At 34.7% G+C, this 12,549-nt stretch overlaps 1 long non-coding RNA gene across 1 annotated transcript in view; it reads right to left on the bottom strand.

Annotated features, from left to right (window-relative positions):
* LOC128922722 (uncharacterized) overlaps positions 1-11,042 on the bottom strand; it is a 259,697-nt gene extending 248,655 nt beyond the window's left edge. The window contains exons 1-3 of the long non-coding RNA XR_008471912.1: positions 10,777-11,042; positions 7,769-8,583; positions 7,639-7,707 (exon numbers count right to left, since the gene is read on the bottom strand). This is a non-coding gene — a long non-coding RNA (uncharacterized LOC128922722). The remainder of the gene's footprint in view (positions 1-7,638; positions 7,708-7,768; positions 8,584-10,776) is intronic.
* Between the last annotated feature and the right edge of the window lie 1,507 nt (positions 11,043-12,549).

Below are 12,549 nucleotides of genomic sequence, written 5' to 3'. Positions count from 1 at the left end.
GTAAGGAAACTCTTTCAAACGAAGTTTCATTGAAATCGGTAGTTCCTGAGATATGGTTTTTGACCCATAAGTGGGCGACGCCACGCCCATTTTCCATTTTGTAAAAAAATCTGAGTGCAGCTTCCATCTGCCATTTCTTATGTGAAATTTAGTGTTTCTGGCGTTTTTCGTTAGTGAGTTAACTCACTTTTAGTAATTTTCAATCAAGGCTTTATATGGGAGGTGGGCGTGGTTATTATCCGATTTCTTTCATTTTTTGCTGTATTAAGGAGTGGCTAAAAGAAACGACTGCAGAAAGTTTGGTTTATATAGCTCTATTGGTTTGCGAGATATGTACAAAAAACTTAGTAGGGGGCGGGGCCATGCCCACTTCCCCAAAAAAATTACATCCAAATATGCATGCGCTCCTTTGTACCAAATTTTATTTTATTTTTTCATAGCTTTATTTAAGGCTTAGTTATGGCACTTTATGTGTTTTCGGTTTTCGCCATTTTGTGGGCGTGGTAGTGGTCCGATTTTGCCCTTCCTATGGTGCCAAGAAATAAGTGTGCCAAGTTTCATCAAGATATCTTAATTTTTATTCAAGTTACAGCTTGCACAGTTGGACGGACGGACGGACAGACAGACATCCGGATTTGAACTCCACTCTTCACCCTGATCACTTTGGTGTATATAACCCTATATCTAACTCGTTTAGTTTTGGGTGTTACAAACAACCGTTATGTGAACAAAACTATAATACTCTCTTTAGCAACATTTGTTGCGAGAGTATAAAAAGACTGTTCATGATTTTCGTTGCTCAAACATATTTTGACTACCCACGTTGTACCTGCACAGATTACTTATGTATACACATTTTATCTTCTTCCACGCGCTTGTAGTTGATATTTTTCTCAGGTGCACGGATGCGTGGGCGATTTACACGCTACAGCGCCAATCCTTTCTTTCACCACACTGCCGTTATCCACTGACACTCTTAGTTGCTGACGCGCCTTTCTGCTATCTTCTTCTTCTAACGCTGTATACTCATGTCACCAGCATTTTTTTATTTTTTTATTGCTCGCAATGCAATACTTTAAATACTTGTGGCATGTATTTTCTCATAAAGAAAGTCTAGTCGCCAAATCTTCGCGTTTGTCTAATGGGTGGGTGGCATATCCAATTGCCTGTTGAGTGTACTGCATTTTGTTGCTGTTTATTTTTGCTTGTCGCGCAAACATTGTTGTGCTCATCTGTCCTTTGTTAGCTATCAAACGTTATCGCACTGTAGTGACCTGTGAAGATTGTCAGCGGTAACTGTATTTCCCATGTTGCTGCAGATTCGGCGTTCCATCTTCTTATGCTTTTTTATTATTTATTTACTGTTATCTTACAGTACTTCACAGCTGCTGATGTTGCTGCTTGTCTACCAACCTACTTTAACCAATTCCATCGCTGGCTCACCGCTTGCTACGGGTTGATTGCCTGTTTTGGTTGCAGTTTTAATTGATTCGTTGCCGTTGTCAACGCTGCCCACATCCACCTCTGCCAATTCATTTCTCTTTCGCGCAGTATTGCTTAGCCACACTCAATTCGTGTTCAATAGTTCAGCAGACAGACCCTCGAATGCCTTTCTAATAGGTGCGGCTATGTGCGATTTGTGTCACCGGTTTATTTTCCCACCTGTGCAAATTTCCGTTGGATTCAAATGCTGGTGATCTTGGTTGTTCCTGATTTAGTTATTTAAGACTAGAGAAAGTGTCGCTTTCATAAGTTCTACGTTTGATACGATAATGTGCTAGTTGATGACATTCCAATCATACTTTAGCTCAATTGAGGTTAAGGGAGTGTGAGATTAGAGAAAGTTGACGAAGATGATGCGGGCTAAATAGTTTGCTTCGAGAGTCTTAGTATAAGCTGAGAAGCAACTTTCCGATGAACTTTTTTTATAAGAAAAGTTTTGATGCTCTTCTTGGACATCCTCAAAATCAAATATTTGCTTTAAACCTTGTCTCATGATTTGGAAATGAATTTCTAAGCTCAATTATTTCTCATGTCTTTTAATTTCGAAACACCAGATAAATCTTAATTAGAAGTCAACAGTACTGAGTTCTTCCGGATATAGTGGAAGTAGAGGTTCGAAATAAACACATGCCCATAAAAGAGTATACTCTAAAATATATTCAGTCGAAAAATGAGAAATTATATTGTATTGAAATTTTCGGGAAAGAGAAATACAATCTCGGAATGAACTATTGGTTCCAGAAATTATGTCTATAAGAAAGACCAGGAACCAAAACATTAATCAAATATTCTTCTTAAAACAAGAAAACCTTACTTTGATAAATAAACTGTTTGTGTTTTAAGTTTTGATCTCAGACAGGGTTCAAATACTTCTCCAGACATATGAATCAAATGTAATACTCGGAGAATTCGGAGTATAACTGACCGAAAATGATCTAAGGAGTAAATATTATCTATCTGCGACTAGCTTTATCGATATCAGAAGAAAATTAATTATTTTCTTCAATCGTAAAGTGATTATTTTTCATGATAATCTTCTAACCTCACTTTTCTTCATAACTGTAAAACACAATTCTATTACAACTTCATTTAAATTAGAGCATATGAGACCTCCCTGATCTCCACGATGCCACAAAAATACTTAATTTCGTTTTATTACATGTGACACTACGAAAATGTCACAATTTCGACAGTTCTAATCTACGGCTATGCGATAAATGACTTGTTGACGGATAAGGATATGGAGAGATAAAGTGTATGAGTAATAAATATGTGGATTTTTGAATACACATGTAAATACGTGTAAAGACTCAGCGGGGTATGCAACGTATAGCGATCGAATTTCAAACATACAAAAACATGTATCTACAAATTAATGTGTAGCAGATAAGCGATAATAAATAGAAGAAACGAAGTCCTGCACTGAAGTACAGCCACGCTTCTATAATTAAAATACATAAGTGGAGTACATTGGAGTGGAGTGTGGTGTTAATTGATAGGGTAGTAAGTGAGCGAAGAATTTCATATTTTCAAAACATGCGAAGCTGCTGTGAAAGTACAGATTTTATTTGTAGAAAGTATAAGTGGAGGTCCACTAGTGAAATGTAAGATTTACTGGAGATTATAGGTTATTAAACATATTTCAATTTTCATGTTTTTCAACTCAAAACAAACTACTGTAGCGCACAATTTACTGTTTTGGCATTTACTAAGCCACCAGTGAGTGCTCCCCTTTCAACACTTTGTCACTCACACGCTCACTCGCATAGCCATTTCACTTAGTTATTCACGAAATTTGACATTTTTGACACTTTTGACACAATATGCAATTGACACCCGCACTTGCAGCCGCAGCAGCTACATGCTACTTGAATCCAGTAGCAGCAACAATTACAATAACAACAACAACAACAACAACAACAACAACAGTTACGCTACTCATATGACAACATCAACAGCCATCACCAAAAGCATCAACAGCTTCGCTGCGCGTCTCATATGTATGTGTCATCATTGCTGTTTTCGTTGGTGGTTTTTCGCCGTCGAACTCCCTGGCTGCCGGGAGAGTACGCGCTGCTGAAAATGATTTATATCATCACTTGTTTTTTAAATGCCAATCAACATGTGCGATGATTTTTGTACAAATGTACTTGTGTGTGGATATATGTAGGAGTAAACATATTGTTTTCATGCTCACACAACACTCAGACCCCCTAGAAGCTTTGACTTTTCCATTTCTCTACCCAAAATTTGTCAACGAAAACCGCAAGCTCTCAACTGCACGTACATGAAATGGGTATTGTCAACGCGTGCGGCTCTTGTTATTTTGGGTGGGGTGCTACAGGAGGGAGTTATACATAAATACTCAAACATGTCTACATATGACTGTATATTCTGTGGAGCATATGAACTTCATCATAATTCCATTTCGGCGTTGTGCTTTCGTCGCAAAAGTGTCAAGTATACTCTCGTGGCATCCATACTTGCATGTCTCTGTCTTGATAAATAAATAAGTCGCATGTGAGTCGCTTTTCGCTGAAATATTGTTGCTTGGCGATATGGAAGAATCAAAACCACATGAAGAGTATCAGACAAAAATAATTATTTTTTGCCTATGAACAGGAAAGGAGACAGTTTTATGAATATTTCACAAAGTTTCCTGAGGGATATGAAATAAACTGCTTTAGGAAGTTGCTTAAAAATAATTTTCACCATGTTTTTCTATTCGCACTAATTCTTTACTAGAAACTATCTGTCCAAAACAGTTTGAGTAATGTTTATGATTTGTTAACTAAACTTTTAGCTGAGGAACTCGGACAACCATTTTTCACAAGCCTCTTTTGAGTTCAACTTTACACCATCAAGGGCGTTCGCCATTGACAGGAACAGGTGGTAATCACTTGGCTATATGGTGGATACGATAAAACCTCCCATCCGAGCTCCCGTAGCTTTTGACGAGTCATCAACGAAGTGTTTGGTCTGGCGTTGTCCTGGTAGAACACTACACCCTTCCTGTTGGTCAATTCTGGACGCTTCTGGTCGATCGCTTGTTTCAAGCGGTCAAGTTGTCCAGTAGATAGTACAATTAATCGTCTGGCCAGATGGGAGCAGCTCATAGTGGAATATTCACTTCCAATCCCACCAAATACACAGCAAAATCCTCTTGGCCGTCAATCCCGGATTGGCCACTGTTTGAGACGATTCTCCGGCCTTCGACCACGAACGTTTTCGCTTGATATTGTCGTATTTCATCCATTTTTCGTCGCCAGTCACCATCCGTTTCAAAAATGGGTGGAGTTCATTCCGTTTCAGCAGCATAGTGCCGGCGTAGATTCGGTCTAGAAGGTTTTTAGCGTCGATTTGTAGGTGTTGTCAAGACCTTTCAAATATGTATAGTATTGCCATATACGAGCTCTGTAGCGCTTTATACATAGCCTAGAAACTCAAAAGACAAAAAATGATGAAGTGTGTTTGGATTAATCTCAAAGTATGCAGTATAGACGTTCTTCTGTTCATTTTTCTAAAATAAAACAAATATTCGGTATTAAATTAAGTTCACATATGCGAACACTCTATTACCGACGACACACGATTAATAGTGCTGAACTTTCATAGTAATTAGTTGAGTCTACCACACTCTAATTGCGCTTCTTTTGATTCCTTGGCAATTTTCAACTCATTTGTGCACAGTTAATAGCTTAGAAATGCAACCCTGTAGAGAAAACCGTTGACTCACTTGAAGAAATTATTAACAAGGAACTAATTATAACAATTTTTAAGTCTTCTGCCCCTGAAAGTTTCCCACAATTATTTAAAAAAAATTCAATCAAAGCAAAATACGGAAATAATTAAGAGATCGCTTCAACAGTATGACAATAAGAAACACATTCCCATCAGGTCATGCTTTCTCCAACATATCGGCTATAGACATTAGACACGCTAGACGCCTCATTGTCTATGTATTTGCATTCGATTACACAAATTGCCGCAGTCAGACCAGAAAATTTAACGTTAAATTTCGCCAACTGCGCTGCATTAATTTTGCGCCACCAAATTGGCAACCTGCCACCACATACCAACGCTGCTGCCATTTGGCATTTGATGTGTGACGGTGTCATGGAAGTGGCGGTGGCATGCAACTTTGCCACATCACATGCACCACTGTTATGCGGCACAGCCACGAAGAAGGCTAGGAAGCTACGTGCTAGGCAATTAATATACAAAAACGTTGGTGCAAACAATTAGTGTAAAATTTCGTTCGTCTTCTCATCATGTGCCAACATGCTGACAAAGCAATACTAATTAGTTGGGAAATAACAACAGCAGCAGCAACAACAAGAGCAGTGCAAACAAATCGCAACAACAATACTAGTTGTCAAATGAAAATGCAGGGAAAGTGTCAAAAGTGAGAGTGAGTGCACCGTATATATTTGTGGCAGCAAAAGTAAAATTTTTTTGAAAGGGATGCAAGGCTTCTGGTTTGAAAAAATTACAAAAATGCCGTGCCACAACAAAATTTTGTAGAAAGTGTTGAAATTGCAAAATTTGTTGGTGGTTTGTCAGATGTGGTGGCATGTTGCATGTGGCATATAGGGTACGTTAATTGAGTGACAAAATTACTTAAAAAATATTTTCTATGGAAAAATTCTTGGTACAAAGCTTTCGAAATAATGATATTGCTGTTGTCAGGTGTACTTGAAGATCATTAGCTTCACCAGCATTAAGACGAGAGTCCAACATGTTTTAAATTTAGTTTAAAAAAAAAGGGAGAGTATAAGCATATTTCTGTCCGAAGTGGCTCAAAAAAGCTTCACAACAACAAAAGCTTTCTTATAAAAGAATGACAGATTTACAAACAGTGTTAGATTCAGAAAGTAGAAGGTCAATAGTTCAAAAAAGAAGACTATAAGCAGATTTCTGTCCGAAGTGGTCCACAAAGCTTCACAACAATAAAAAGCTCTTTTTTCCATAACCTCCAACAGCACGCAACCAAGGTGGTCCCATTTTAAACGCAATTTACTAAAAATAAATGCAAAATAACGAGTGATTAACTAAGAATCTATTAGACGCGCCTTCTCTAAAAACACCAAATTTGTTTGCGCTCAATTAGAAAGTCTACAACATGGAACATCCGTTCAATTCGCTGCCAATAAACTCTGAAGTGTTGCTGCGCAAGCGTGTGATTGCGTCTATTTTCCACAATTTTATTTTACTTTTTATGTAGTTCAAACTTTCTAAAGGCGTTCTACAACTTGGTTTATATCCGAAAATATTAGATAATTGCGCGTAAAAGTAATAACCGCTAATTATTGGTTGTATTGTTGTTGTTGTTGTTGTTCTTTTACTTTTGCTGATAGTCACATGAATTTTCCAATTTTTTCTATTTTATTTACTATGCCAGCTACTGAGCTGAGGTGTGTCTCTGCGTGGCTACATCAAAGTGCTGAAGCCGACAGCGCGTAAATTTGTAAGCATGTGTGTAAATTCATAAATATTGTTGCCTTAAGCATTTGTATTCTCCTATTGTAGCTGCCAATTTTTTCATTTTTTTTTTTTGATTATTTTTGATTTATATGCTTTAACCCTATTTCTATTTGGTTCTAAGCCATCGCATGTGTGAGTCATTCACTCACTCACTCACCAGCCGTAATCAAGTGTAATTAACGCTTTTTGGTTGAGTGCGTGCAGAAAATTATTTTGCTTATTTTTGAATAAATTTCTAAATATGCTTGCAGTTGTATGTAAATGGTTTTTTAAGAATTTTAAAATATCTACTAGTGTTGTATTAAGTGTATCTACATACTATGTTTGTGTGAATTTAGCTACTTCTGCCTCATGGGGTGTGGCTACCGGCTCGGTTCATTCAACTAAATGAGATAATAAGTCAGAAAAGTAAGAAGTATGTGCTCCAAGTGAAAGAATTTTGTAATTATTATTTGTAAAATGTGGAAAAGATTGAAATATAACTAAGCTAGAAAATTATACACACTTATTTCGTATACTTAGAAACTATATTAATATGTTTGGAGTATAAAATTTGTTTAAAATATTTTCTAAACAGTTATTAGTTTTGGAAACCAACTAGAGCAACTGCATTAAAAATTATAGAAAACTATCTTCATAGAAAACACTTACCAGCAGTATTTATTCCAGCCCTCTCTAAGTTATCATAGATGCAGTGATGGCCTTTGAATTAATACACAGCTGAAAAAAATTTAAAGGTTTTCATAAAATTTATTTTTATTCGAAAATATTTATAATATACCGTTACTAGCGATTTTGGCGATGCTTCCCATTCCCTTGTTTATGTGCGCCTCAATATTATTCGGCCAAAAAGGTCATAGAAGGATCTATATACAACTTAGCATAACTGATGTCTTTTATTAAAGTCCTTTGCATGTCGCAAATATGATAGAAAGCTCACCTTTGCATGCCAGATGACGACCCCTTAGAAAATCCATTTATATAGCTAGTTATTTCTTTAAAATACGAGATCCCACAATTGAAAATTGTGAAGATTCATTATTGCATCTTTTATTTTACTCTGCTGCAGATCGTTTATAACCGATCTTAATTTAAACGCCACCACTGTATATGTATATGCAAACTAACTCGAATAAAGACTACATTGCTCTAGTCCATTTCATTCAAGTTTTTGTAGGAATTTCTCATTTATCTTAAACACAACATTTATTTAACACTTTTAGCTAGTTATTTCTAAATTTTATATATAAATTTCCATAAAGTATTGCACTTTTCAACTTTATATGTAAAAATATTTTAATCCGATTGAAATTGCACTCCTTCACTTTAAAAAGACTACCAACCTCTGGTTATGCAGCTATAATCCGTAATATATGCAAGCTGTCAGCGCACTGTGCTAGCTCTCATGACTCTCTGACTCTCAAAAATTATTCGCAATTTCCCTTAAATGCTTAGTTATAAACAGTTAACCGATTTCCAATATTTTCAAACCAAATTCATGCATTTCCGTTTCCCCTTTCTCAAGTACTCCAGCTACATCCGCTCAGCAAGTGCGCTAATCAGTCTGCGTTGCTCTGTATACACACACAAAGAAAGCTGCATTGATTTGAGCATCAATAAAAGAGAGAGAGAGAAAAAGCACAAGCAAGAGCATTAGCTTAAGAAGAGATCATAGGAAACGGAAATGAACTTGTGGATATTGAAGTTACTACTATTAAGGGATATGATAATTAAGGGGTATTAGATATTTAGAGTTTTCGAAATGAATTCCTGGAATCGGAAATGTTTCCAGTAGTAAATGCAGCTACCGTTTCTCCGGACTCATTTGGTTTTCTATTCAGTAAAATTCTAACGTGCTGGTGAAAGGAAGTGATATTTGTTAGAGCAATACAACTTTTTTAAGTGGTGTGTTTTTTCAGTAATTATTGAAAGTGTTAAGAAAATAGTTGAGAACTGCAGTGATTTTTAACTATTTATTGAATATTAAACCATGATAAAAGTTTGGAATATCATAACACAAATTACGGGTAAGCCTTATATACATACATTACAATTGTAAATACATATGTACATATAAGCTTTCTAATGATTCCTATTGCAGAGGCTTGCAGTTCCATGTGGTGCGCTTATATACGGATCAAGTGTGTATGTATTTAAATATGAGTCCTGCTCCACCTCAGTTGTCTGGTATTGGTATGTATATATGTATGTATGTATGTCTCATTATGCACTCATATTCACCAGCACATTTGTCATTTACAGTTTAGTGCGTCGATGTTCTAGAATTTTCTATGTGCTTCTTACATACATACATATGTATACGCGGAAATTCGAAGTCTGCGCAATCCGCTCAACCTGCTCCTTTCCAATTATAACAATAGTAACCAAGCAATAAACTCGTTTTAAGAGCGCGAAATGGAAGAAGAGAGTGTGCATATGAGAGCAGTTGCAGAATTTAAGCATGAACTTCATATTCGCAAATAATTTCAAGGGTAAGAGATTACATAACGAGCTTCAACACATGTTTGATATTTCGGCGCAAGTAACGGTACAAGAAAAGCAAAGAGCAAACACTTGCATTTACATATGTGAAGTATTTGCACTCATCACTCATTTTTAGCATAAAGCAGATGTAGTAAAACAGTAAAGTTCGTGTTTATTAGTACAGTTAGTTAAAATTTCATGATACAAACATTAATGAGCAAATGAGAAAAGTGTGCAAAGCAAAATCAGTGCATCTCTTGATTGATATCAAATTGTACGAGTATGAGTTAATGAAGCAGCGGGATTTTGGTAAAACGTGAGGTGAGTATTTACTAAAATTTATTTGTTATTATTATATTTACAAAAAAAATAATTTCTCATATTTTACAGGAAAGTCAGAACTATTGTCATATTGTTCATCGAAGGTATTGGAACATTTTTTTCCATAAGCGAACCGTTCTTATAAAGTCACATAAAAGAGTAGCAAGGTAAGTGAATTTGAAGATTTATATAATATTTAAAATTATAAATACAGTGGAACTTCTCTAACTCGAATCACCATACTCCACAAAAAAAATTCGAGTTAGAGACTCTTTAAGTTATAGAATTTTTCATTAAAACATAAAATTTTTCGAAAAGCTGTAAAATATAGATTTAAGCAAATTTTTAGTTTTTAACTACGCATAAAGTTTTATAAACATTCGTTAGAACATATATTCTGTAATTTTGTTTGTAGCAGTTTGCTATTGTTTGGCTCTCGACGTCTGTATCCTTTGTTGTCTTTGTTATATGATTTTTGCAATCCTTAAATGTAAAATCACATTTTTTTTGTTCGCCTCATACGATATATAGGGAATTTTTTAAAATACTGCTTCGTTAGTAAAATTTTAAATTTTGTATTATGTCCTGGTCGAAAAGTTTGATTTATGGAAGGAAATTTGTATGAAATTTGATTTCTAAACGCTATTGCCAATGCAAAAGTTCGAGTAATGGAGATCTTCGACTTATAGAAGTTCGAGTTACGGAAGTTCCACTGTAATTCAGCAGAGATTTTTTTTTGTAAAAAATATTGATTTACATTGTATAATATAATCATAAGGTATTAGTTTATATGTGTATATCACTTTAATTTATTAGCCATTCAGATTCAAAAATTATTCACAATATTTTTAAAAAGATGTACAGATGTATTTAAGAAATTTTATAAAGATATTTAGTTTAAAATATTGTTAAGGAAAAATTACTTTAATAATTTCAAATATTTATACTTATTTAAATACTATTCAAACGAAATTCTATTCTTACCAGCTGTCATAAAATCTCAAGCCAAAAAAAAATTAAATCAAATTTACTCCCGTTCACATAATTTTTCCATCAACACTTGTATAGATTTCATCAACCAACATTAACCGCACGTAACTTCGATACACAACTTATGTAATTTCAACGTAATCGCTTGAATTTGAAAACTCACATTCAGTTTTGGTTGGTGAAAATTGAATAATTGTCTAACTACGTGCATTTTGGATAATCAGAAAATTGTGGGAAAATTTGAAAAGTACTTGTCAACTTTGGGTTGAAAGTCTGCGGGTGTTTGTATATATGCATACAAATATACTTATTGCAAAGTATACTTTCAAAACTTAGAAAAATAATTGTGGGAAATTGATAGTCAGGAAATTTAAACATTCTAATTTTATGAAAGAGCGGATGATATGTATATCATAATTTTTAGATTTAAAACAAAATTTTATGAGAATATTGCAATATAACATCTCAAATGAAATTTCTGCTCAGTCTCTTTAAATTTTTTACTTTTTTGACCTAATTTCTTATTAGTGAAATGTAATATTTCCTATTCTTGTGACCTCAAAGCATCACAAACATCTAATTAGAAACAATTTGAGTGAGGTAGTTATGTAAGAATGCAGCAAAATTCTTATTGGACTTTCGCAATAATTATTGGAGTGATGTTTAATGCATAAAGAGGTCACTAGATGTCGTCCCTGAAGAATAAGCAAAACATGACAGCTAATTGAATGACACGTAGTACACAGTGTATGTGCTTATCACAGAGTAGTAATTGTGTCATGCAACGTAGCAAAAATTTAGTACAATTTACACTAATTAGTAAAAGCAGTAAAAGTCAATCAGTACAAACGAAATATTCAGCTAATGAATAGAGTACTGTATGAATGAGTGAGTGTGTATTGTAATAAAGTGACTAGCGAAACGAATGGCTTATTACATATGTGGAGTGTGGAGAGTGTGAAAAAGCACAAAATTAAAGGGAATTGCTAAATATATGGTAAATATGTGGGGTGGAGACAATTTCGGGCGGAACCGAATAGAAAATACTCTAAAAAATAGTAAAAGTAAAGGAAGAAGAGAAATAAGAAGGGAAATGTGGAACCGGAAGTTAGAATTTCTTTTGTGTTGTTACAGGCTTATTGATGAGAGATCTTTCAAAGCTTTGTAGAGCAAATTTGATTAGGTTTATTAAGATATTTCACCTCTCATCTGGGAAATAAATTTTTTTACTGAGGAGGATCACTGAATATTATATATTATTTGGACTCTGTTGCCTAGGAAATGTAAACCGATTTCAGTCAGTTCACGATAAGTTTTGTTTGGATCTCTCATGTTATTTTAAGAAAGCCAGCTATAATATAACTTTATGGCAAGATTGTGTCCTCATATAGGATAAATTTTGGGACCTATTTTGATAGTAATCCCTCTTAAAAATGTAATATGTTTTGCTTATATAGACAAAACTATTATACCCACTGCAATATGTTGCAAGTGTCTAAAAATATAGTTAAACAACATAAACTATAATTCAGTTCAATTGTGACAAAGGCAACAGCAGTCACATTAACCAAATCATTTATTAGCGCACCAAATTTGGGCGTCACATCATTATGTGCTGTTATGATGGAGTAGTCATCACTGACACAGTTAGCCACAACATATGTTCACGGCTTTGTTCTAAATATTTTATTTTTGTGATGAACAATTATCAACAAATTGGTATTAATTGCAATGAGTATCATAAGGGCCGCCACATAAAATGAGCAT

This window comes from Zeugodacus cucurbitae, chromosome 6 (genome assembly GCF_028554725.1).
Source record: "Zeugodacus cucurbitae isolate PBARC_wt_2022May chromosome 6, idZeuCucr1.2, whole genome shotgun sequence".
NCBI lineage: Eukaryota > Metazoa > Arthropoda > Insecta > Diptera > Tephritidae > Zeugodacus > Zeugodacus cucurbitae.
This window is presented reverse-complemented; position numbering and strand designations above follow the sequence as displayed.